Raw genomic sequence first — 27137 nt, 5'->3', positions numbered from 1 at the left:
TGTTGGGTAGTTTTGTGCAACTGATCACTTAAATACGAATATAATTCTCTTGGGATCAGTGGGGAAAACTTCAGGGGGATTTGCTGTGAGCGTCAATTTGTGCTGCGGCACTATCCCAGGTATGTAACAGGAATAAATTTCTTCACTGAAAGGGTTATCCAGCCCTGGCATGGCTGCCCAGGGCAGTGGGGGGAGTCACCATCAATGCAAGCATTTAAAAGCTGTGAGGATGTGGCACTTGGGGACATGGGTTAGTGGTGGGTTTGGCAGTGCTAGGATAATGGCTGGACTTGATGGCGATTCTACGATTTATGCCTCTGTGATGGGTCGCTCCTGCTGGTGAGCCCTTGCCCTCCTCTAACAGGCTGTTATTTGCATCGCTGTGACCTGAACACCTCTCCCGTGAGCGGGGAGCCCACGGCGGGAGCCTGTGGAACCCGTGTGCCACCTCCAGCTGATGCCGTCCCCAGCACCGCCGGCGCTGTTCCCCGCACACCCCCGCGTGTGCCTGTCCCTCTAGCGCCGGGGCCCTCAGCGTTCGGACAGTGACGGGATGCCGGACGTTCATTTCGGTCAGGAATCATCATTTTCCCAAGAGAGCCGTTTTCTTCCCGGTGAGTGCCAGGAGCAGGCGGACACAGAATGGAGCAGCCGAGCTGAGCACCGCTCTGCTAGCGACAGCCCCCGGGGCAGAGCGGCCGCGCTCCGCCCCGCGCTCAGCGGGGACGCCGCGGGTGCGAACTTCGGCTGCGGCTCCGGTGAACCGGGTGTAGGCAAAGAGCGAGCGGTGCCGGTGCGAGCGCTGGGAGCAGCTGCTCTGCAGCTCCCGGGCCGTGCGGCGGGGCCGGGACCCACCCGCCAACACCGGGACCGCCGAGAGCAGCCCGGCCCCGCCGCGGCCGCCCCGCCGGTCCCACACCGGGACCCGCGCCCGGAGCGGCCCCGCGCGCCGGCCCCGCCCGCGCCCGCCCCGCTCTGGACTCTTCCACCGCTCGGGCAGCCGAGCGGGAGGGAGCGGGCGGTGCGGGGCGAGAGGCTCTGCCCCGGGCCGAGCCCCGGCGGCGCGGCCCTGCCCGGCACAGCCTCGTAAGGTGGAATCGGTGCGGGCCGCGCCGCAGCGGCAGCGAGGCCGGGCGGCGAGCGGCGGGGTGGCCTCTCCGCGGCGCGCGTGTCCCCCCCGGCGCGGAGCCGTGGTACGGTCGGCGGGAAGGAGCCGCGGCGCGGGGCGGTGCGCAGCACTGAGCCGGCGGCTCCCGCGGGCGAGGCGGGACGGGACGGGCCTGGCCCTCCGTCCGCACGGCACCGACCTGCCCGGCACCGACCTGCCCGGCACCGACCTGCCCGGCACCGACCTGCCCGGTGAGTGCCGCCGCCCCTTCCCCCGGGCTGCTCCGGGGGGCCGCTCCCGCCAGCCGGAGCGTGCGGTCCGTGCTGGCAGCGCGGGTCCCCCTGCCAGTGACTTAGTGCCGGTTTATTATTTTTCTTTTTCCTCCTTTCAATCTTCGCTTTCCCCGCCGGTTTTCTTGTTTGCGGTTAGGTTTTTCCACCCCTGATGCACGTTTTCACCGTTTAACGGGAAGGGGAGATGCCGGCGCCCGCGGGATGGGGAAGCGCCGTGCCTGGAAGCGGCTGCCGGGTGGGTCCGACCCCGCCGGGGCTGGCGATGGCTCCGGGGCTGAAGCCCTCCGCGGGTGCCGGACACTTGGGAGGGATGTCCGCGGTGTGACCGCGCGATCGCAGGGTACTTTGTGCCTCCTGCAAACCGGAGATGCTCGACTGCTGTGCCAGAGGGGCCCCGGGCGGCCGGGAGCGGTTTCGTAGCGAGAAAACAGGCGGAATATCGAGCCCGACCGGCGCTGAGCCGCCCCGCTCGCCGCGGGCCCGTGCGGAGCCCTGCGGGCAGCAGCGCGCGGTGCCGGAGCCTTCGGAGCCTTCTCTGTCGCGATTATGTTGGGGCTGCTGATTTCTGTCGGGAGTTGTGTTTGGGAACAGGCTCCCCAGGGAAGCGGTGGAGTCAGCATCCTTGGGAATGGTAAAAACGAGCAGATGTGGTACTCGGCCGTATGGTTTAGTGAGCATGCGGGGACTTGGTCAGAGGTAGGAATTTGATGATTTTGGAGATCTCTTCCAACCTTAATAATTCCATAGATATGAGGTGATGTATAAAACTCCATGTCTTACTCCAGAGCAGCTCTGGTGGGTGTGAAACAGTCAGATCTGGCCGTGCCTTTGGAAGGGTGTCCGACGGCTGATGATTCCTTCGTGAGACAGCCCAGACGGCTGAGACACAAATTGCCGGGATGGAGAACAGGGTGGATGTGCACCTTTATTTTCCTGACTTGCTCCCGAAGAGCAAGAGCCCACCTGCAGGAACGACCCATCGCAGTTGTGCTTGCTGCAGTGCTTCTGCACATAATCCCAGAATCTTAGAATTATTTAGGTTGGAAGAGCCCGCTAACATCTTAGAGTCCAGCCATTAACCCAGCACTGCCAAGCCCACCACTAACCCATGTCCCCAAGTGCCACTTCTACACCTCTTTTAAATCCCTACAGAGATGGTGATTCCACCACTTCTGAGTATAATTCTCCCATGGTTTTGGCGTGGGGAAGGGCTGGGAACCAGCCCATGCTACTCTGGAGCTCCGGAGCCTTCCCACACTCCAGCGGCTGCTCAGGTCTCCGGGAGCTCAGGCTTTTGAGGAGACAGAAGTCAGTGGCATCACGACTGGTTTGAGCTGACTTTCAAGGCCAGAAGAAAAGACCCTTTCTTATTTCATTTGAGGAACTAGTTGTCTTTCCCCCACCAGTAGATCTGGTGTGGTGACTGATGGCTGGTGCCAGCGCTGGCCGGGCAGGGAGGCACCGGGGTGGCAGCACGGGTCGGCCGCTGCTGCCGGCCCTTCCCGAGCTGGCAGGGGCAGCACCAGCCCTTGGCATTTGCCCTGGATCTCAGCACCCTGGCTGAGCCTGTTTTCCTTGGCCGTGTCATCAGCCAGGGAGGGCTGGGCTGGGCTGAGTCACGGTACCTCCGGATCGTCCCTGCTGCGGGGAGGAAGGCTGAGCTCTTCCACAGGTGCCTCCGCTCTTGGTCTCCCTTTAGCAGTTAAGTGGGAGACGGTGCTTTCCCTTTCATTTTGCCCTCTCCTTTATTCTCCTGTTTGTTGGGATTTGGGCGCTTGGCATTGTTTTCTTCTAAAGGACAGGGAAGGAGCCTGGTTTCTAAGTGAGCTCCGGGATGAGGAGCCTGCAGGGATGGCGTGGAAAGGGAAGGACTGCTGTTGTCAAGGAGCTGAGGAGCCTGTGCCACGAGCAGAACCCTCCAGTGGGTGACCCTGCAGCACCCTTTCTGGGCTGCCTGCTGTGGGTGACAGCTTGTCACAAGGTGTATTGCTCCCGTTCCTGGAAGCCTTTTTGTGACTTGTTTTCAGCCGCGTGTGAGAGCTTCCTTCAGGAGGGGGGGGTGTTCAGACACTCGTCCAGCTCGCTGTGCCGGGGAGGATTGCTGCTGTTTCACTTCTGTCAGGCTAATATTGGAGATGGATTTCAGGGGAGCGGCAAAGCAGAAGGTGTGTCTCTTAAGAACCACTTTCTTTAGAAAAGGCAGATAATAGGCAGTGAGTTTGGGGAGGATGTTTTATTTAGGGATTGAAAAGAGAGGATTAAAGCTCTTGACAGAGAACAGTTTGTGTGGAATAAGTGATGGGACTTGATCATTCAGAAAAAGACTTAACGTGTTCCCATCACCAAGAGAGCTTTCAGCTCTCCTTGTCCCAAATTATTCAATAAAAGCAACAAAACTCCTTTTGATTTGAGTTCTTTACTGCTGGTTGCATAAGGAGTTTTCAGACCTAGCAGTAAACTTGTATCTGCTCAAAAAAAACAGCCTATGGATATAAAAATCTGTGATATGCTAAAGGTACTGTGGATTTATCCAAGGTGTTAATTATAGGCGTTGCAAGTAGCTGTGTCTGTCTTGGAGAATTGCACCTTTTCCTTCCTTGCCCCCTCCCATTAAGTTGCTGGCACAGGGCTGTGCTCCTGGATTTGCAGAAGCACCAAGTCACTGCTTGTAAAATTACTGAAATAAAAAAGGTTTGTGCAGGGGAGAAGAAACAAGAATCAAATTTTAGGCTCAAATTTTGATTCCAAAACAAGTTGCTCATTCTTCTCACAGCTTGAGGTTTGTGATGGAAAGGTTGAAAATACCCAGCAAGAAAAACAGGCTGGGGAAAAAAAAAAAAAACTGGAATAAGCTGAACAGAGTGAAATTCAGAATAAACTGTCATCAGAGAGTGTTTATAAACCTGCTGGAGAAAAGGGAGGGAGCAACCATTCAGATCAATAACAAGTTCCTTTTTTATAACTGTAGAGCTTTAATCATATAGTTTAAAAAAATAATCCTAAATGTGTGGGTTTTATACCTGTGCTGGTAGCTGGGGCTAAATCTGCAGAGTTCATGCTGATCTGGGTAATCTCAATCAAGCTGAATAGTAAAGAGGCTCTTAGGAGGATCTGAAACCCAGGAGGCATTTTTCAAACCTGAGTTATGTCACTTTTTTTAGAGGTGCCTCAGGCAATTGCATTTTAAGAAGACAAAGCTTTTGTTTTCAAGCTGGCCTAGAAAAATGCCAAGGATGAAGCCAAAGTAAAGGCTTTCAGAAGTTGTCATTTGTGATTAAGTTGATTTTGCTGTTGTGCACAGAATGCTGCTGCCTTCCCTGGCGTGCCGAGAGCTGGGTCTATTTTTATTTTTGCCACCAGTCCTGGTGTACCTGTTTAATTCCAGTGAGTAATAGTAGCCGGGGGGTGTCACCTGAAAGCGTGCATTTAATGAGAAGGTCAGGTGTCTGCCAGCTCCATCTCCAATAGAAAATGCATGGGAAGTGCTTTATAAAAGGCAGAATTGAGGTGATACCAGGCAGGAGTTGACTTAGATGGGTGCTCTGCAGAATTAACATCTGTCTGTGTCTGGTTTAGTATTTGAGATGTTGGAAATACCAAAGCCAAGGCTTCCAACCGTGAGCAAAGACTGTTTCCTTTCACAGAGACCAGCCTGCACACACATCGTGAATCCAAAGCTTTTCTTGGGGCTTCTCATGTTACTTGCAGCCTGAAACAATCAGAAAGAGGATCCTGGTGTTGCCAGGCTGTGGGCAAACAAGAGGAGCTGCTCCTGTGGAGCCTGAGCTGGGGGAATATTGTGCAGGATGTAACAGATGATGCTGGAGCATGGATGTGGAAAAGTGTGCTGCCTGCAATCTGGAGTGCTGTGAGGTCCCAGCGAGACACTCCCTGCTAGAGAAAGGTGAAATCCTGCGAGTATTGTAATGACTTCTTGTTCTTGAAGGAAACGACAGTAGGTTTTGTCTGAAAATGTGACTGTCTGAAAGCAGCTCTGGCTGCACGAGCAGTGCCAGGGCTGTCTCACCTGGGCAGGACGTGTCCCTGGAGCCCTCCTCTCCCTGGGAGCAGCTGATTCCTTAGCCCTGGCTCTGGGTAGCCAGGGAAGGGCTATAAGGGCAGCCTGAGTCATCCTTTTGGCTCTTGTATAACACCCAAACAATGCCGTTTGTCCTGCTCACTGAGGGCTCTTGGCTTGCCCAGCACAAAGAGATGTGGGACTGGATGGACCCTCTCCAGGGGCACCTCCTGAGCTGCAGCTTTTGGAGCAGCTGGATCCTGCAGTTCTCACCCTGGCACCCTCATAATCCTAATACTTTATTATTGTTTTAAAGCGAGCCTTGAGAATGTGTTGCAAATGTATAGAGCAAGTGGTGCTGGCGATCTGAGGCAAGACTTGGCCCTGCCTTTGCAGGGAAGGTCCCCAGCTGATTTCAGGGCTTCTGGGCTTTTCCTTCCCCTCTGTTGCCAGAGCTGCCTGGCAGGATGTGCCCAGCAGGATGCCGAGCTCTGTTCCAGGAGCATCCCTGCACCTGCAGCAGAGAATTTCCTTTACTGAACATGCACAGACTTTGCCAGTGATGTTGCACAACTGTTCTTTTTTTTTTTTTTTTAATTTGTTCCAAAATATCTGGTTTTAAAATAGAAAACATAATGCCAGGTTGCTGGGGTTTTTTTTCTACCAAGAAGGAGGTAAATAGATGGGCACCTCTGGGCTATGTCTGTGTGAATTCAGTGACTGCCAGGTGATATCTGCAGCATCACCTCCATGTGGGGATGGTACCAGACAAAAGGAGCTGAGAAGTGCCACGGCTTTATCTGATGCTTTTGCAAGCAGCTTACATTTCAACAAATACAGCCACGCTGGGAATGAATGTGAGCTCATTTTCGGGTTGCTACGACAGGCAGAATAAGCATGGCCGGGTTAAATGTGTGAGCAGAGTAACAACTGAGGCAGTGCAGCTCCCTCTCCTGCTGGATCGGAGTTCCCGGTGGCTCCTGCTTTGTGCCACCTTCCCTGGAGGGACAGCATCCTTCCCCTGGGGCTCTGCCTGCCGGCACTGAAACACAATTGCTGCAAGATAAGGTGTTGAGGGGAAGATGGGCAATGGACACTTGTTCTGGAACCACTGCTGCTCGTTTTAATGTGTGAATTCCCGAGTTCTGATAGGCTGGCAAAGGTCACAGAGTGGACAGAGGAGGTGGATGCACATCTCCCCTGCCAAGGCTCTTGATGTCTTTATTAGTGTAAATCTTGTGCTGCCCTTCTGTCTTTAGCAAACTTTCTTTTGGAAAACTGTCTTGGGAGCATTTGTGAGGGAAAAGGTTCCTTTGGAAGGATGTGGGGAGCACTGGGGGCAGTTCCCCTGCACGGGGGGGGCTTTGGCTGTGGCTGTTGTGTCACTGGCAACCGCGTCAGTGCCCTCCGTGTTCACGGTTGCCTTTCACGTGGCCTTCAGTGACATCCTACGCTTGCCAGGACTTCAAGGTGACTCTTCTGGCCCAGGATGTGGCCCCTGTGTAGATGACTGCAGGTGGCTGGTGCTCAAATATAGTTGTTTTTTTTCAAATCTAGAAAAATCTCCGTGGTTGCTGTGGGACAGACCTTGCAGAGCTGATGGTGCTGCCTGGCCTGAGCTCTGAGCTGTGTTCCTGCTGAGGGGCAGCACTGGGGGAGTTTGATGGTTCAGCAGCTCCTGGTTCCTGTCCCTGGAGCTGTATCTGCTGTCAAACAGGTGTTTTTGTTGGTGCTGCAGCAATCTGCAATGCTTGGAGCTCTTACCGCTCCCGAAGCTCCTTCTGGAGTTGGTAAAAGCTGTTAAGCACTGCAGAAATCCTCTTGAGCTCTTCTAGTAATTTAAACTTATTTTATTTATAATTTTTAACTTTTGCTCCAAAGCATGCAGCTCTTATGCTCACACATTTCAAGAGGCCAGTAAAACGTCGCCCATCTCTGTGATGGCTCTGAGAGAATCCCAGAATCGTTTGGGTTGGAAGGGACCTTAAAGCTCCATCCAGTGCCACCCCCTGCCATGGGCAGGGACACCTCCCACTGTCCCAGGCTGCTCCAAGCCCTGTCCAGCCTGGCCTTGGACACTGCCAGGGATCCAGGGGCAGCCACAGCTTCTCTGGGCACCCTGTGCCAGGGCCTCCCCACCCTCACAGGGAACAATTCCTGCCCAATATCCCATCTAACCCTGCCCTGTGGCAGTGGGAAGCCATTCCCTGTGTCCTGTCCCTCCAGGCCCTTGTTCAGGGTCAAGGAACTGGCTCTGAAGTTTCTGTTTATGATGAAAAACCCTTGGTGCAGCTCACATCCCGCAACCAGTGTCCATCCTGTATCTCTGGTGGCACCTTGGCACCCTCAGGGCACAGGTGAGGGTGAGGAGAAACACCCCATGGGAAGTTCCCCTGGCAGGAAATGCTGTGCAGGTGATGCCGTGGAGCATCTCCAGTGCTTGGGGAGTGGCTGCTGCCACTGCTGCACATCAAAGGTGGGATTTGTGTGTTCTCCTGTTAATGAGGAGCCGAGTGCTTCCCTGCAGCTGGGCTCCCCAGCCATTAGACTGCAGCATAAACAGCATTTCCAGGGAGGCCACGGTAATAAGGCCAAGTTTGCTGATACCTCCTGTGAGCACAACCACACCTCGTGGCAGGAGAGAGGCAGGGAGGGCTTAGATGATTTTAATTAACGTTGTTGTGAGGAAGAAATTAAATTTGGTCTCTCACCCTGCTCATATTACGAGGGAGTGAGCACAGCCTCTCTGAACTGAGCCATTCTTTGCCTTCTGTTTGCCTTGGAAAAAAGCAATTTCTCTGTCAGCTTTTAGCCTGGCTCCTGGGCCCCAATTGCTTGTTTATCTTCAGCAGCTCCCCAAATCGCTTTGAAGATGGGCTTAAACATTGATCATCTCTTACAGGCCTTCATCTTTGTTCTGCCAGCATACATTAGGAAAGATATTTTAAATTACCTCTTTCCCTCCAAATGAACGGGCTGTGTGTATGGGCTGGGAGAATTAAAGCTCTTTCAGCCAAAGTATAAATCAGCTGCTCCCAGGTTTTCGCCCAGTTCTCCTGGATTCATCTTCCAGCCCAATCTGCAAAGCAGCAGGGATTCCAGGAAAGATAAAAGCCAAAGTGCAACTTAATTTTGAGGGAGAATCTCTCAGTGTTCCATTTGGGGAGCAGGATCCTGTTTTAAAGATGATTTTTTTTCTCCCTTTACTGCAGCAGTGGGATCTTTCTTCTTGCTGCTCCCTAGGGAAGGGCTGGGGGGCTCCATGGGGTGATGCCATGCAAAGCATGGGATGCAGAGGTGAGCTGATCCCTGGCAGGGGAGTTTGGAAAAGAAACTTTGGATCTCTTCCTTTGCCATTTGAGTACTGAGATCTGGGGGAAAAAGTACTCACTAACAGCAGAACATTTATTCTGTGTCAAACAGGCAGCAGACAGCAGAGGTGGTTAATTCAGCATGGAAAAGCCCAGAGCTACAGCTGAACAGGCAGGAAGGTTTAATCAATCATTTGGAGCAGGTTTCTGATGCTCCTTTATGCAGACACAGTTCTTTGTGGGGTGGTGTTAACGCTTTGATGGTAACAGGTCACAGCAGCCTCCTTCCCAAGCAGACCTGGAAGGGAGCAGGTTATTTAGATGCACAATCACCCTTATTCCTGGTGCATGCCCCAAAATACTGGTGAGAGGAGGTCCTGGAGGGCTTGGCATGAGGAGTTTGGCTCAGTGAAGGGGGATGCAGCAGCCTGAGCTGTGTGTGAGTTCGTGATCCAGGCTGGTCTCTGCATTCATTAATTTTATTATCATTTATCATATCACAGAGTCACAGACTGGTTTGGGTCGGAAAGGGCCTTAAAGCTCATCTCATTCCAGTCTCCTGCAGTTCAATTTGCAGATTCCATATCCCCAATCCCTTCTGTATGCTGATGCTCTGCCTTTTCAATGCCTTGTTTGCAAGAGGGGGAAAACTTTATATGTAGCATAAACATCTATATTTTATAATTTGTTGTGAGGCATTGGTGCAGGGGATTCTGGCTCAGCAAGTCTGAGGCTTTTACCCACTCAGTGATGTGAGTAATTTATGGCTTGCCCCAAGTCTGCACAGCTGTCTTGCCAAACTACAGCATGTTGGGGAGTAAATATTGCATGTTTACACAAAGCCTTTTCTCTACAAGTCCCCAAAAAGAGGATGAACCACTTTAACAGGCTGCTCAGGCTGGGCAGGTGCCATATCTTGAGGCAAAATGCAGTTGGGCAAAGCAGCCCAGCAGCCTTATAAATATAGTGAATTTTGATTTCTTTCCTGGGTTGTAACAGAAGGAGAGCATTCCTGAGCATCTCTGCAGTAATGTGACAGTGATGTGAGAGAGAAAGCTTTGTGCAGTGATGGCAAACAGCCTTTTGAGCCACTGAGTTATTGTTAAAAGAAACTGGTTTTGGAAGCTGATGCCTTTGGAAGTAGATGCCCTCAGCCCATGCTGGAATTGTTGTCCCTGTTGGTCCCAAACAGGCTGATGCAGCTGAGGTGCAGGGAGCTGGGACTTGTGCTGCCAGTGGCTGCTTTATAAATTTCCAGGTTAAATCAGGCAGTAAGTTTGGATTTTATATTTTTTTCTCACCCTGAAGTTCGTCAACTTCTTATTTTACTCTGACTCTCACAGTTGTGAGCAAGAGGAATCTCTAGCTAATAGACCAGCTGATCAAATTAATGCAAACCAATTAATTTAGTTTATTAGAAATATGAAATACTCTGAACTGAAAGGGACCCACAAGGATTGAGTCCAACTCCTGGCCCTGCAAAGGACACTCCAACTATCCCACCCTGTGCCTGAGAGCATTGTCCAAGTACCCCCTGAGCCTCTGGCAGGCTTGGTGCTGTGATCACTTCCTTGAATTCTTGTTCATCCCTTGAATTTTGCTTGCTCAAAGTTTTCTAGGGAGAATAAAGGCAACCAGGAGGTGTTGATAAGGCTTCCCACCCTCTAGAGTCGCTTTTTGCTCCGTTCCTGAAAAAAAAAAAAATTTAAACAAATAAGGACTTGGTAGCCAGTGCTGACATTTCCCCTTGCAGCAGGGTGGTATCTGAAGCTCTGGGCTTGGTGAGAAGCAGTCGTGGCTCTGGCGTTGATGCTCTAAATATACAGCAGGTAGGAGGGCATGTGACTTGGCCTGACCTTGGGCAGCAGCAGAGCTGGGAACAAAGCCAGGCCTGGGCTCCCCCAGCCCCTGCCTGCAGATCCCTCAGCAGCCCCAGCGAGGTGCAGGGTGCCCGAGCCCAGGCGCTGCTGCTCCCGGCCATTCCCACCCCATTCCTGGGGCTTTGCCCTGTCACAGCTGATTTTCTCAGAGGGCCTGGACTTCAGGGAATGCCTGGCATGTGGGGTTTAGCTCGCTGCAGCTGCATAGCAGCCGTGTTTGCCGGGCTTAGTGTTGGCCTGTGAGGAGCTGGCCCTGCTCTGAGCACCTTCCTTGGCAAATCTGCCCGCAGCACCTGTTTGCTATTGCTGCATCGACTGCTCTTCCTCTTTTTTTTGTCTCAGGGTTAAACTCTGGGAGGTAACAGACACCTAAAATTACGGAATCCCTGAGGTTGGAAACGACCTCTAAGACCATCGAGTCCAGCTGCTAACCCAGCACCATGGGTTAACCAGCCACTAACCCGTGTCCCCAAGTGCCACATCCACGTGGTTTTTGAACACCTCCAGGGATGGGGACTCCACCACTGCCCTGGGCAACCTGTCCAGTGCTTGACCACCCTTTCAGTGATGAAATTTTCCCTAATCTCCAACCTAAATTTTCCCCGATACAACTTGAGGCTGCTTCCTCTTGTCTCGTCACTTGTTCCCTGAGAGAAGAGCCCGACCCCAACCTGTCCTAATGGACTTGGACTTTTGTCGGGTCACCTGGGTGCTGCATGAGTGTGCAGCTTATTTCCAGAGAAGAGGTTTTGCAGCAGTGCTGGCAGAGCTGTGGTTGTCCCCTGATTCAGCAGCCCCAGGGCTCTGTCCCTGTGCTTGTGCCATTAATCATCCTGTGAAGATCCGTGGGGGATGGATGTCAATCCTTCACACTCCTGCCCAAGGTTGCAGGGCTTTCAGTCCTGGGAACAAAAGCTGTGTCCTAATCTTGAAAATCAGAGAATCCTGCAATGATTTGGGTTGGAGAGACCTTAATGATCATCCCATTCCTCCCCCTGCCATGGGCAGGGACACCTTCCACTCTCCCAGGTTGCTCCAAGCCCTGTCCAACCTGGCCTTGGATACTTTCAGGGATGGGCAATCCTGAGAAGTGTATTTAAACAAAAAAAGATGGACGTGCTGCTCCCGAGTTCCCATCTGAATCCTGGTGCAGCACTCCTGTGCACAGCTGCCTTTTGTTCCTGCACATTCCCAGGCAAAGCAGGTGGTGTTTAATTTTTTTTTTGCATTAAAAAAAAAATAATCTGTGGCGTGCTGTGCGAGGCTACTCACATCTGTGCACTCTATGTAGGTCAGATGTGTAGTTGCTTCTTTACAAAGACTGAACTTGACAGCGTTTCCTCGCTGCAGCCAGTGAGGGAGGATAACAAAATTCACATGCTGCCTCCATGAGAAATGTCCTTAGGGAAGACCCCCCAGGGGCTGTGTGTGCAGGTGAAGTTTATTGCCTTCCTGGTGTGCTCCAGGTTTGTGACAATGAGCTTTATTGATGAAAGATTTATCGGAGCTGCGTATCCAGGCTTGATTCAGTGTCATATCAGATTAGCCTTGCAGCTGGAAATGCTAAATGCTTCCCTGCCCTGCTTCCAGCAGCTGCCTCTTGCTCTGCTCTCACTAAAAAGCCTGTTCCCTGATCTCTGCAGCCTGTGTTTCTCTTGCTGTATTTCTTAACATGCAAATGCCTCTCCCTCCTCTTTCTTCCCCCCCAGCCAATCCTGTTCTGGGATTCCTTGACCTCTTCTGACTCTGGCAGTGGTGGAGGAGAAAATGAGTTGGGAACAGGCAACCTGTCATGCCCAGAAGCAAGTTAGGGACCTGATCCAACACCTTTTAGTTGAGAAACTCCCTTTGCTCATGGACACAGTCTCACATCCAGGTGTGTTTGGTCTTGTGGGAGATGCTCCACTGAGGTGAGACTAATAGGGATGAAGAGCACTGTTCCTGCTGATCTACCTCATCAGGGTCCTCTGATCTCCTCAGTCTGATCCCAGCCCATGACATAGGAGACCTAAACCAGTCTGGCTGGTTTCTGCATGTTGGGGGTTTCTTCTGTCTTCAGTCCTGAGGTTCTGTGGGCGATGTAGGAACTTTGTTTCTCACAGAAGGGGCTTTTTGGAGGGAGAACTTGAAAACGTGTTCCTGAACATCCACTAAAAACAGAGAGATAAACAGAGGACCTAAGGTTCATTTTAAATCTGAACAGGGAGCTGGCTTTGCTGCCCACCTTACTTTTCCTTAGCTGAGATGACCTTGGAAGTGACCACGATTGGAGCAGTGGCAGAGGGGGATCAGAGCAGATGAAGATGGATATGTGGATGTCCTTATGCAACCCAGGCAGGGTGGAAGATATTTCCAGTATTAATGTTGTTCTGTCTGCTCCACAAGTCTTACCAAGAAACATTTGAACTGAAAGAAGGGCTCCACCTGCCACCTCCTCCTCTGAAACTGAGCAGCATCTGCAAGCAAAAGAAGGATTGTCTACAAGTGTTAACAGCTTTCCAGGAGACTCCAAATGGGATGTGAAGTTGTGTCCTGAAGCAGCTGGATGAGCACCCAGGAGCTTGGGACAATGGCAGTGAGCAGCTCCTGGTGACTGCAGCAGTAAATGGTGGTAGGTGGAGCACTGATCTGGTCATGACTGATCCATGGATTTGGGAACATTACCCTTGGGTTGGAGTAGGCTTTCAGTGTGAGGAAGTGGACTCTGGAATTCAGAGTCACACAAAGTTTCATGGAAACGAGCAATGTTGGAGTGCTTGAAGGGAAATTGGAGTGACTGAAGATTGTCAGTTCTGTTGTGTGAGAACTGCGGCTGCAGTCCTGATCCTCGGTGTGTAAATGTGTGAGGACATCCCAGTGCAGATCTCTCTGCTGCAGAGACCACCTTGCTAATTGCTCTGCTGCTGTGTTCAGCAGCAAATCCAGGGATGAGACGTTTCCCATGGCTGCTCCTTCCCTTCTTCCTAAATAAGATGAAGAGTGCCTTGTTAGGGAAGCTCCAGAGTGCAACCAATCTCTTCAACTCCTGCTGATCAACTGAAACTAAGAGGAAACTAATGAAATCCCTATTGCCACAACACATTTGTTTTGACCTTTGAAAAGAAAATGTGCTGGTGAGTCAGGAGTCCCACCAGGAAATCTGGGCTTGTTTTGGGCAGGAGATGGAGTGGGGACAGTGGGGGTTTAAAGTGGAGGCAGAGAGCAGAGCAGCAGGTGAATTTGCTGTGCTCTGGGTTCTGGTGAGCTCGCAAGTGGAGTCCCCTCAGCTTTTGGGGGTCTCTCAGCTGTTCTGTTTGTGAAGCAGACAGAAGAACTCGGCATTTTGCAGTTTTCTCCAGACTTGATTTTAAAAGCAGGGTGTAAACTCCTTATTTTTAGCGATGAAAAAAGGGAGGGAGGAAGGAAGGATGCTGTGCCGTTCTCTGCATCCACAGCAGAAGTGAAATGGCTGCTTTGGCCAAAACAATGAATCTCAAACATCTTCATGGCAGAAAGTCCTTTTGAGAAAGGACTGGGGGAAGTTTGTGCCTCAAGGGGAGTGAGCCTGGCTGAGCCTCCCAACAGCTCATCAAGGCCTTTATTAATTTGATGTGAACTCAGGTGGGAGAAGATGGGCTAAGGCCGAGTGCAGTGCTCTGAGGAGGTTTTTCCTCCTGAAAGTTCAGAGGTAAAGGGGATTTTGCATTCACCAGGACCTCTCTCCATGGACAAGTGGCCTTGTGAAGGACTGACTCTTCAGCTGTTGGGGCTGGCTTTATCCTGGCAAACACGTTGAAGGTCTCACTTGCCAAATACACCAAAGCTCAGGTGTTTGGAAGGCACAGACACTTGGGGGGTCTCTCTCCTTGGCTCTGGTGGGTGTCCCCTGGGCCCTCCTCTGGCTCCAGAGGAGCACATGCAGCCAGTTCCATACTGGTACCAGTGCTGTGGTGGTGGTGGACACAAGCTGTGCTTGCCCTTGGGGTGGTGGGCACCATCCTGCCCCGAGGATCCCAAAAACCAGAGAGCCTCTCCCAGCCCAGGGACTGGGCACAGCTGCTCCCGTGGTGCCAGGGAAGTGATGTTTGTGTCGTAGCCGGAGGCAGGAGCTCTGCATTCTCGGAATTGTGGGATGGATTTACTTCCAGGGCCAGGCTGCTTCTCCCAGCAGCCTGGCTGTTCTCTCCCTCCTTAGAACTGGACTGAAATCGGTCCTCTGCCTGAGCTGTTGGAATGATTTTTGTGACAACCAAGTGTGAAAACTCAGGGGGAGCAAAAAACGGCCACAGAGGTCCTGGGGTTGTCAAAAGTCTGCCAAACTCTGTCCCTGACCCTGCCACCACCCTGTGTGCCTCCAGTCCTGTTCTAAGAGGAATTTATTCACCTTCTGCAGTAATTTTCTGTCTGGCTGCTTGTTGTCCAAGGCAGGGTGAGGCTGGGGGGAAAGCTGAGGTGGAACTGCCCTTGGGCCTGCCTTTGGGCTGGACTGCACACCCTGCCTGCCTAGAGAGCTTTTCCATAGGGTGCCTCTCCATAGGGAGCCTTGTCCATCCTTGTTGCTGATTCAGTAGCAAACCACCCTGGTCAGAGTCCAGGAGGCACTTCAGGGTCTCCAGCACTCCACTGAGGTTGTCCCCATTAACTTGTGGTGTTAAAAAGGAGTCTGTGGTGCCCAGTTGGGAGGTGCTGCCTGTCCCTCTGCTGCCACCAAGGCTGTGCTTTGATTTGCCTCCATGCACACACGGATTATTTTGATCTTAAATCACCCGGGAATGCCACACAGGAGCTGGGAATCCTGTGTCACCCACTCGCTCCAGTTTATTAAAATCCCCCATCCATAAACAATAACTCTTCAAAGCTGTGTGCTGCAGAAGCTGCAGTGCTGGGTCATGTATAAAACATGACCCTGCCAAAACCAGCCTGCTCCTCTGTGGGCAGCTCAGATCTGGCCATCCTTGAAATAATGCTCCAAACAAGGTGTCTCCTGCCTGTTCAGCAGAGCCTGAGACTCCTTTAAATAAAAATGTGACACTGGATTTTGTCAATGGGATCTGATTTGTCCCTTGGAATGGGAATTATTTCCTGCCTGATGTCAGCAGTGCCTCTGGGATGGTGGGATTTAGCTGCAGATTAGCATGAGTTGCTTGGTGTAAAGGAAGGCAGAAAACATGCCAGCCCAAGCAGTTTGCTCAAACTTCATATTTACCTGTGTTGCAGGGATGGTGGGGAGCTCCCCCAGCCCAGGCTGGAGCTGTCAGTGCTGGTGGCTCTGTGTGGCACCCTGTCCCCTTTGGAAAGGGGCTCAGGAGATGGGAGAAGTCACCTTTTGTGCCCCTTTCTGGGGGAGGAACGTGATGGTTCCATGGTGACTGAGTGGGGGAATTGGGGAGGGTCAGGAGTCGGGCATGAGCCTCAAGCAGGAGCCCTGCACGTCTGGACTGTCCCATCACTACTGCACGTTCCCCTTGGGTGGAATTGCAGCTATTTCAGGGTAAAAACCTGGCACAACCAGCTAAAAAGTTCAATCAAACCCCATTCCTACTTGTGGTATTCCCTGAGTAAAATACCTTTCATTAAACTTTGGCTCTCCATGTACACATCTTACATTCATGGTGACTTTTTTGTTACCTTTTTCTGTCCCAAGGTAAATATTCCCCAATGAGTGGTCTCATGATTTCAAATTCTGTATTATTTTGTTGAGTGTTGCACCTTTTCTTTCCTCTCTACCTTTTGCTGCCTGGCCTCCTCCAGGGATGTTGTTTTCAAGATTTATTCTTGCAGCTATTTCAGCAGGAAGGCCAGCAGCAGGCTTAGGGGGGAAAAAACCTCAAAAACCTCAGGATTTTCATGTTGCTTGACCCCAGGAACCCCAAGTGTCAGGAACCCAATAATAAACACGGCCAAGTCTTGGAAGGTGGTGGGAGCTGGTGACCTTGTAGTGCATGTTTGGAGAGACTTGGGCTGCAATTTCAGCTTCCTGATGGTCTCTTCAAAAATGCTGTGCTGCACCTTTGGATCTGATGAAGGCATGGGAGTTTTCTCTTACTATTTTTTAAAATTATATTCTGATTTGGGCCCCAAAAGCCAATGAAATCCTTGGGGTTCCTTGTGGCTCCCCTGTTGTGTTTTTTATTTCTGTCTGCTCATTCACTGTTACAGCAATGAACTTGGAAAAGCAGCACAGGAAAGTGATTATGGTAGATAGTAAAAGAATTCATAACTGGAGTTTGAGGAGCCTTGGGGTGTTGTGGGGGATACATCCTCACCCTTGGTCTCTGTAGGACCAATGTGAGGTCTTCTCACATTTCCTGGGCTCTCTCATATCCCTGCTTCCAGCTTAATTCCACTGTGTGCTGTCTGTGAGAAGGTTTGGGCTGGAAGGGACCTTAAAGCCCATCCAGTGCCACCCCCTGCCATGGGCAGGGACACTTTCCACTGTCCCAGGCTGCTCCAAGCCCCGTCCAGCCTGGCCTTGGGCACTTCCAGGGATCCAGGGGCAGCCACAGCTTCTCTGGGCACCCTGTGCCAGGGCCTCACAGCCCTCACAGAGAACAATTCCTTCCCAATATCCCATCCATCCCTGCCCTCTGGCAGTGGGAAGCCATTCCTCCTTGTCCTGTCATTCCAGGCCATTGTCCAGAGTCCCACCCCAGCTCTCTTGGAGCCACTTCAGGACACTGGCAGGGGCTCTGAGGTCCTAATTTTTGAAGATGTCCTGAGTTACGACTTTTATCTTTCTGTCAGTCCAGTTTGTCTTCCAAACTCGCCAAGTTCCTGATCTTTATGCTGGGATCTCTTGGGAGATGCCAGGGATGTTCCACAGAACAAGGTATTTCCTTGTATCAGGAAGATTTTATTCAGTGTGCAGCTTTTCGGTGCCAGAACACTTTTGCAGCTCATGAGCTGAGCTTGGCTTGCTGATATTCTGGTACGAGTAGGGAGTAATTCTGGTTTCACTACAGCTGTTTTGATGCACAATAATAGAAGAACAGAGCTCTGTGATAAATGGAGCTTTCACAGGGCAGGAGTATTGGCAGACAGCACATGTGGACCCCATGGCTCAAAAGAAACCTTCTTGACCTCAGGAAGTAACCTTAGACTTCATTATTCCTGCAAAAATCTCGGGTTTCTCCTATTCTTCGTGTTCTGCAGACCTGTCTGAAGGTTTCCCTGCAGGGAGCTCAGCCATGTATTTCAGGGAGTTGGACACAGACCTTGGGGTGCTCCCTGTGCCCCTAAGCCTGTGGGGTTTTATTACCACCAGCCTGGTTCCTAGGGTGTATCACCGTGTCCCACAGCCATAGGGAGGAGGAGGAGGAGAAGACCCAGCAGGCAGGAATTGTGCAGCAAGATTGATTTCTTTAATTATTTTACAAACTCTTTTATAGACTTTTTTCTTCTTAGTCTAATTGGACAAAGGACCAGCCACCCCTTGGGGGTGATTGGCTAAAATCCTAAAGCATCCATTGTCAGAATATTTTTCTACTATACCATAAACAAGACTTTTCAAGGCTGCAGGTGTTTGGTTGTTGCTACCTCTTCTGTGAGAGAGAAAAGTCTCTCACGGACTTAGAAAATAACAAGAAAATCCTTGCTAGCAGCATTTTTGTACCTACAGGGTTTTGTCACCTCAGTGGGTTGTAGGAGGCTGACCCCAGCTCAGTGGTGGCACAGGGACCTCACAGAGGGCATGTGCCCAGGGGGATGCCCAAGCCTGGGCTGTGGGTCAGCTCTTCCCTGGGGATTGTGCAGGATCAGTCCTGCTGCTGCAGGAGCTCTGTTTGTCACTTGGGTGCTCCATGAGCTCCCCTCTGATGGGCTCATCCCGCTGCTGTTGGACCAGCAGAGCCAAAGGCACTTCCTAAGCCTTTATTTCGCAGGATTTTCTAATTCCTTGTTTTGTATGCACTGCAAGTGTGTGTGAGTCCCTCTGATCCAAAGCTATTGAAGCCTTTGGAGAGTCTCTCCCTGGTTTACTGGTTCTTGGATGGGATTCTAGCTGTTTATGGAAAATTTGAGGATCTTCTGCCAAGCCAGGGCAGACGGGCCCCAAGTCCAGGAGCAGGCGTTCTGCATTCCCTCTCGGAAGCCTCATCCCCAGCATCCCTGGAAAAGGCAGGACAAATCAAGCCAGTTAGGTTTGACATATTCTGTGTTTTTCAGGAGCTTCTTCTTCCCTTGGGCATCTTGGATGTTTTCCATGATGGAGAGGGCCCATCCTCAGTGCCATCAGAGTCTCTGGAATGTGAAATCCAAGAATTAAATCCCCCCACGCTCCCAGACACTTCTGCTGCCCATCCAGGCCAGCTCTGCTCACAGCCCTGTCCCTTCTGCTCATGTGTAATGCTGACAATCCAGAGCTATTTTTGCATCTTCAATTCATTAAGGAAGGGTGGTTGATTGTTTTCTAAATATCATCTTTAGGAAGAAGAGACTTCAGTGAAACTTCATTTCCCTGGGTGCCTTTGTCCTGTGGTTGATAATTATTTTTAAACTACCCGTCATGTTGTGAGTGGGGTTGTTGTAGGGTTTTTTTACAGTTGTCAAAATGTCAATTCTAATGAAAATCTCCACAGACATGCTGTACCTAAGTGATTTAAGCCTGTAGGCTAAACAGGCTGCTGGTAAAATGCTGCTCATTTTCAGATGAGTCAGAAAGGTTTGTGCGTGTCTTTTTTTTTTTTTAATATATTTTTGTTTGGTTGGAATGTCTTCATCAAAATTGGTTGTTGAAGGGGTTTTTTTCCCTTTTTAAAGGCTAAGCAGCTGCCTGTCAGCTCACCCCAGAGCTGCTTGGAATTCAGCATCTTACACAGCAGTCACATTTGGGAAAAAGGAACTTCCTGTGTAATAACAATAATTGAAAATTAATAGTAGATTAAATTAATACATAATTAGAAAACACTAATGCTCCCTGTGAACAAAGGCTGATTCCTACAGGAGCCTTATGAACTGTAGAGGGAAAGTGTATGATGCTTTCCCTGGGCCCTGTCTATTCCAGCCTGCAGATCATTAAAGCAATTATAATTTCACAGCGGTTTGATCTGGAATTGATTTCTTTATGATAATTCAATTTGGAGCCTTGCTTCCTCTGGGGGAGTGAATGACAGAAGATGAAGTGTGTAATTCCTGAGCTGTGTCCTCAGGGCTGGGGGAGGCTGGAACCCACCCAGGGAGGGACCTGGATGGACCTCTCAGAGCTTAAGGAGGAGATCATCAATAGCAGCTTCCTTTGGGTGGGAGGTGCACAGGGGTGGAAGTGGGGTTTGGGTCCTTACATCCCTTAGCTGTGCCAGGGGAGGGTCAGGCTGGGTATCAGGAAAGAAGGGTTCTTCCCCCAGAGGGTGCTGGGCACTGCCCAGGCTCCCCAGGGAATGGGCACGGCCCCGAGGCTGCCAGAGCTCCAGGAGCGTTTGGACAGCGCTGCCAGGGATGCCCAGGGTGGGGTTGTTGGGGTGTCTGTGCAGGGCCGGGAGCTGGGCTGGGTGATCCTGTGGGTCCCTCCCAGCTCAGGATATTCCCTGATTCTCTGATCCTTGCTAGGGAATGTATCCCTAGAATCTTTGCCCACCTGTTTCACAGCCTATGGTGAAAAGTTCTTGAGTGTGTTCTACCACATGAGCGCAACTTGGTGTTTCCAGGCTGTCAGCTGGTTTGGATTCATCCTGATCACCAAAAAGCCTCCATAACCTTGGCTGTAGCTGGTAGAAGCAGGGCCTCTGGCCCTGATGATCATGGAATCATGGAATGGGTTGGGTTGGAAGGGACCTTAAAGCTCCTCCAGTGCCACCACTACCATGGGCAGGGACACCTTCCACTGTCCCAGGCTGCTCCAAGCCCTGTCCAACCTGGCCTTGGGCACTTCCAAGGGTATCCAAGGGCAGCCACAGCTTCTCTGTGCCAGGGCCTCCCAGGGAAGAATTCCTCCCTAATATCCTATCCAACCTTGCCCTGGGCCATGCCCTGGCCATGGAGGAGCTCTGGGGGATGCAGGAATGTGCTGTCCTGCTCTTCCACTCAGGGCACAGCAGGAGCTTTGCTGCTGCCAGGCTGTGAGTGGCTTGTGAAGGTTCTTTTTCGGTGGCCAGCCCTGGGGATTGTGATAAAACAAACAGAGAGATGAGGAGGAGGAGGAAGAGAGGAAAGAAAATGAAGCACAGGACAGGAAAATACAAAGAGGCAAAGCAAATCCAAGGCAGCAGGGAAAATTGGGACCTCATGAAAAATAATGATAAAGTTTGCTAAGCTGCTGCTGAGCTCCATCCCTTCCCTCCCAATTAGGCTGCATTAGTGGCTTGTGGGAAGCACCACAGCCTGCTGAAACTAATAGAGACAGAAAGAGCTATTCCTTGGTGAATTTGCTTTCTTCTTGGCCCAACACAACGTTTAACTTTTATTTTTGTAGCTTTGTGCACAAACCCCCACCATTTCCCTAATCTCTGAGGCTGTGTGTTTGGGAATCCTGGAGGAACAGCTACTCGGGCTGGGGTTTTGTTCCTAATTCTGTTTGTGTGAGTTGTGACTTCAGCTGCTGCTCTGTTCCAGGGCTTCAGAATAAAAAAAGAATAATTGGAACCTGTTCAGAAAGGAAAGAAATTGAGAGACTTCTAGCTTTAATTACATTCATTAGGCTTGGTTATGATAATAAGGGAATGTCAGGGAAAGATGAAGAAGAAAAACCTATTATTTCAATCAAAGGTAGGCAGGAAGGGTTCATGGCTGGTTCCATAACACTTCTCAGTAGCGAGTGCTTATTCAAGGAGTGCATTTATTTTGATCTATCTTATCTCTGTATTTAGTGAGAGGGGTGAAAAGCCATCTCAGCCCTGCTTAGGCAGGTTTGGGTTGGAGGGAACTTACAGCTCATCCCATTCCACCCCTGCTGTGGGCAGGGACAACAACTTCCACTATCCCAGGGTGCTCCAAGCCCCATCCAGCCTGGCCTTGGATCCTTGCAGAGTTCCCCCTGCCTGCTGTGGGCTCACAGAGGGGTGCCATCCCGATTATTTTTCACATGGTGGGTGCTGTTGATGTGGGGTGCTGGGGTTTCCCTGCTGCAGTTACTGGGGGGACACAAGATGTTTCCAGTCTTGGGGTGATGTGGGAAACCCTAAGAAGGGATCTCAAGCCCCAAGCCCTGGGATTAGGGGTTATCACTGCTCCCAGTTGCCAGAAGAAGGGATGTGACACCTCATGGGGCTCTGTGGTTCTCCACAACCCCCTGACAAGAGGGTGCATCCAGGGTGGGGTCTGGCTCTGCTCTCAGGGAATGAGTGACAGGACAAGGGGAGACGCCCTCAGGCTGTACCAGGGGAGGTTTAGATTGGATATTAGGGAAAATTTCTTCCCTGAAAGGATTGTCAAGCGTTGGAACAGCTGACCAGGGCAGGGGTGGAGTCCCCATTTTGGAGGGATTTAAAATCCATATGGATGTGGCACTCGGTGACGGGGCTTAGTGTGGCCTCAGCAGTGCTGGGGAATGCTTGAACCTGATGATCCTGGAGGTCTTTTCCAACCTAAATCACTCAGTGATCCTTTGGCTGTGACACCTCCTCGTTGTGATCCTGCTTGGGGTGTCCTGGTCGTGATCAAACCAAACTGGCTGGACCTGCAGCGAGGAATTTGGGGCTGGGTGGTCTCTAATCAGAGGGGAACCTTTTTAATCACCTCTCGTGGATTCCTTTGAAGGCATCTCCCACAGAGCAGTGCCCCAAGCTGCAGCTGGTGCCAGGTGTGATGAGCAGCTCCCCACTGCTGCCTGTGGAGAGCTCCTGGAACTGGGAATTTGTCTGTAAGAAATTCTAAATGCTTCAGTATGTGACATCTTGACAAGAAATCTGACAGACTGAAAGTAGTGTTCACAGAATAAAAGCAAATTTGGAGAATTTGGTGTTTTCCACGTCACTGAGGGGGTTTGCAGTGCCATTCACATAGCTGGGGATGTCAGTAACATGACACATTAAATGGAGGTTGTTTTGATGCTTTGAAATACTGGTTCAAAAGAAAAATCAACCTTTTTTTTTGCTTTCACGTGTCTCATTAGAAAAGAACCCCTCTAATTGTACATTTTCTTTCAGGAAAAGGGAAAGTTTTGTTGAGGATTCTTTCATTTTTGTAAAACCCCAGCTGCTGAGGTTGCTGTACACGTGGGTGCTGTGGCTTGGGCTTTCTCTGATCTGCGTCTTTCATTCTTCCAGTGAAAAGGGACAGAGCAGGATTAATTCTTTTACAGAATCCCAGACTGGTTTGGGTTGGAAGGGACTTAAAGCTCATCCATTTCCACCCCCTGCTATGGGCAGGGACACCTTCCACTATCCCAGCTTGCTCCAAGCCCCGTCCAGCCTGGCCTTTCTTTCTGCAGATTAGATGTGTTCAGAAAAGGAATTCTGGTCAACTCCAGGTCCACTGCTGGAGTTAATGTGGTACCAGGGCAGTGGTGGCTCTGTAGCTGTCCCTGCTCGGGCACAAAGTTATTAAACATTAAGTTTAGTGAGTTGTTAATAGCAGGTCCCACGTGGAGCAGGTGGGCTGGCAGGAGGTGGGGGGTGTCTTCTGGACATGTTTTTCCTCAGCAGGCAGTGGACACACAGAGGCTGTTCCTGGCTGGAGCAGCTCCAGAGTGCTGGGCTGCAAACACCAGGCTGCTCTCTCCTCCTGGGCTCTCTCCTGTTGTCACCCCCAGAAAGGATTAAAATGTGTCCCAAAGGGTCACACCTGCTCTGACAGCTCATTTTTCACCTGGCACCGAGATGAATCTGTGTGATAACAAGCTCCAATAGACTAGAAAAATGTTGCTTAAAGCAGCTGGGTCGAACTGAGCTAATTGGCTCTGACCTCACTAATTCAAGACCCCAATTAATTGGGTGTGTTTTGAGGGCCGGGCTTTGCTGCTCTCCAGGGCACAGCCTACCTCTGGATCATGGACAAGCAGCTGGATGCTGGGCAAGGACTTGAGGACCAAAATGGGTGATGGCTTTGTTCCTAGAGCTGCCTTTAGCTGAGGAGTGACTCCATCAGATCTGCTCTTTCATGAAAGGCAAAGTGTTGGTGATTGTCTGAAATAAAAAGTTCGGGAGGCTGTTTGCTCAGAGGTTGGGATACCAGCACTCTCAGCAGGTGTTAACTCAGGCTGGACCCTCCCCAGCTTGGGAACAGGATGAGCACAAGGCTGCCCCAAATCCTGTCTTGAGCCATTCCAGATTTCTCACCCTAGAAAGTCGCTGTGAAAAGAAGCTGCCATTGCTTAGAGGTTCTAATTCTGCAGAGGGATTCACATTTGCAAGGACCAGTCCTTGTAGGTGGAATCCCCAGACTCCCCATGGAATTTCATGCTTGGAGGCACCACAGTTGCACTATCCCGGGAGCTGTGGCTGAATCACACCTGAGCCATGTGCACACAGGTTCTTTCCAGTCCTTCCTTCAAGCCCTGTTGGGCACATGGCTCCAAACCCTTCCCCCCAGTGCTGCACCCAGCCCATGGAGTCAGCTGCTAGGAATTTGTCCTTTACTGCTGGAGCCACAGGCTTTGTCCCTTCCCTGCTCTGTGTGCAGGGGTGGAGCTGCATGTCTGGGGTGGATTGAAACAAGATATTGTGCTGCTGGAGGCAGAGTTTGAGCTGGATTCATTCACCATTTGGTAAAATGAGAGGTCAGTTTGTTTTGGGAGAGACCCCCGGGTAGATGCCCCATCCCAGCATCCTGGGGAGGGAGGGGTGATGCTCCTGCTGTGTGTTCCTGTATCCCACTCTTGCCTTGCTCTGACCCCCTGATAAGGCACAGTGTGGTTCCATTTAGGTGATCTGAAGTGCTGAGCTGCTTTTAAAACTGTGTAAAGGTGAGGAGAATCTGGAGATTGTAGGTATAGGAGCTGGATCCTGGCTGGCTGGGTGTGAGGCAGCTGAGCTTATGGAATTTGGGTAGGTAAGGGCAGCACTTCCAGGACCTCACAGGGATGCTCTGCTTGGCACCAGCACTGAGCTGGGAGAGGAAGAAGGAGCGTGTGGATTTGGGAGCTGGGATCTCAGCCTGTGCTCCAGTAATCACAGAATCATGGAATATCCTGAGCAGGAAGGGATCCACAAGGATCTTGATCCAACCCCTGGCCCTGCACTGACACCCCAACAACCCCACCCTGGGCATCCCTGGCAGCGCTGTCCAAACGCTCCTGGAGCTCTGGCAGCCTCGGGGCCGTGCCCATTCCCTGGGGAGCCTGGGCAGTGCCCAGCACCCTCTGGGGGAAGAACCTTTCCCCAATATCCAGCCTGACCCTCCTCTGGCACAACTTCAGGCCATTTCCTCAGGTCCTATCACTGGTCACAGAGAAGAAATCGGTGCCTGCTGCTCCGCTGCCCTTCGGGAGGATGTTGAAGAAGGATAAAGGGGAAGGAGAGTCTCTCTCACTTCCCCTCTGCACACAGAGCTGTCCTTTTGGACCAGTCTGGATCAGTGGGACCAACCCTCTCAGCACAGCCCCCTTGTGTCCTTGGGAAGGGGTTGCTTTAGAGGCTGCTTAGAACAGCAGCAGCCCCATGGGATGCTGCACGTGGTGCTGCAGGAGCCAGTGCCTCTGTGCTCTGCTCCTGCTGCCCCTGCACACTCAGCTCCCTCCCTTCTCCCTGCCAGAGGCTCCTCTGGCCCCCAGATCTTCTGTTTCTGTCCTTGCTTCACAGTGGGCACCTCCATCTGCAGCCAGGGAGGTGGCATTGCCCATGCTGGGGTCTCTGACTTGGTGGGTACCAGTCCCTCCATGGTTCAGCATTGCCCTGTTACCTGGTACTGATCAGCCTGAGCCCTACTGGAACCATTTCCTGGTGTCCCAGGGGACCTGCAGGCTCCTGGTGTGAGGGAATTGCTCATCTGCACAATTTGATTTCTGGCCTGGTGGAGAAATGCCCATTGGAGCCTGCTGAGCTGGAGTGAGAAGGGCACAGATGCACCGGGCACCGCTGCAGCCTCTGCATCACTGATGAGACAGGCCAGGAGCCCAGGGAGTTCGAGCTACACTGGCCCAAAAAGCCCCAGGAATCCTCTGCTCTGCTACAGATTTTAAGGAGACATTAGAGCCACGGTCTGGGTGAAAAGGAAGTGGAATACTGGATGATCTTTAGGGCTCAGGACAAATTGAGCAGCATTTTTCCTATGAGAGAGGTGAGGTGGAAAGCATCTTTCCTACGAATGGGAAGAAATAAGGAAAGTTTCCAGGTGTTGGGGAGCTGGTGGGGTCTCTGCAAACCTCTCTGGGTCACAGAGGAGATGTGGTGGAGCCTGCAGAGGGGATATGAAGCCTCTGTCTGCTCTCTCCTGCTCTTGTGAGCCCTGGGCTCTAGGACTGTCTGGCTACTTTTCCAGGAACAGTGGTGCCATGAAATCATTGTGTGTGGTCTCTGACCTGTTAATTTATGGAGCAGCCCAGCATGGAAGAAGGGCTGATGCATTTGGATTTTTGTCCAGTTTTGAACTGGCACCATAGTTCATAGAGACTAAAAGTTTATGTTGTAGAATGAGAGAGAAGAATCCTCCAGGTCCACATGCCAGGGTGGATCCTGGTGCCAGACAGCTCCAAACCACAGCTGGAATCCTATGACTTGAATGTGGCCAGTAACGTGGAATTCAAATGAGAAAAGAGGGGAGCAGTTCTGTGAATTTTAATATTGTCACTGTCCCAGTGCTTCATCTTTAAACTCAATGGAATATAGACCCCATAAAAGCACTCGCTGTAGGGTTTGGATTTCGTTTGGGGTTTGTAAGAGTAGGGAATAGCTGTATGTCTGTGATTGATACTCCCCTTTGCCCATACATCCCAGGAAGGAAGCCAGGCTTGAACTGCTGGGTTGGGTTTCTGTAGAAGAGTCTTTGTGCCCAGTGAACAGAGGGGTTGGGAAACTTGGCTGGGCATAAACTGTCTCATGGAAACTTGTTCTTGTGGAAATATGATGGTGATTTTTTTCGAGAGGAGGGACCACAGAGAGAGCAGGACGCCAGGTGGGTGAGGGATGCTGTCCTGGTGGCACCTCCTCTGTGATTCTGGGGAAGTTGTGTGGGATGTGACATTCTCAGTGCAGATGTGGCTCTGCAGGTGGAGCCAGGGCAGCCCAGGGCAGCTGGAAAAGTGGTTTGGGCTCCCTGGAAGTGAGAGGTGTAATATGGAGGTAAGACTGTCCTTAATAAACCATGTTTAACATGGTTTCAGTGGTAACATTTAAATGTTGAACAGCCAGACTTTGAGTGGAGCCCAAGTGTCTTCCTGACTTGGGTCTCATCTGCAATCCTAATGAATTCCAGGGCTGTTGGACCACCCACATTCCCCAGGTGTTTTTGAAAAGCCAGGCCCAACAGCAGGGGAGGATGAGAGAATCCGAGACCGGTTTGGGTTGGAAGGGACCTTCAGACCCACCCAGTGCCACCCCCTGCCATGGGCAGGGACACCTTCCACTGTCCCAGGTTGCTCCAAGCCCCGTCCAACCTGGCCTTGGGCACTGCCAGGGATCCAGGGGCAGCCACAGCTTCTCTGGGCACCCTGTGCCAGGGCCTGCCCACCCTCACAGGGCA

General features: G+C 51.4%; 1 protein-coding gene across 3 annotated transcripts in view; it reads left to right on the top strand.

The window, feature by feature from the left end:
• Positions 1 to 1243: 1243 nt before the first annotated feature.
• RALY (RALY heterogeneous nuclear ribonucleoprotein) overlaps positions 1244 to 27137 on the top strand; it is a 119772-nt gene continuing 93878 nt past the window's right edge. For 2 of the 3 annotated variants that reach the window (XM_069034142.1, XM_069034140.1), the window contains exon 1: positions 1244 to 1359. The gene's annotated coding sequence lies outside the window, so the exon portion shown is untranslated. The remainder of the gene's footprint in view (positions 1360 to 27137) is intronic. The other variant, XM_069034141.1, reaches the window with a different exon arrangement.

Source organism: Aphelocoma coerulescens, chromosome 20 (genome assembly GCF_041296385.1).
Source record: "Aphelocoma coerulescens isolate FSJ_1873_10779 chromosome 20, UR_Acoe_1.0, whole genome shotgun sequence".
NCBI lineage: Eukaryota > Metazoa > Chordata > Aves > Passeriformes > Corvidae > Aphelocoma > Aphelocoma coerulescens.
This window is presented reverse-complemented; position numbering and strand designations above follow the sequence as displayed.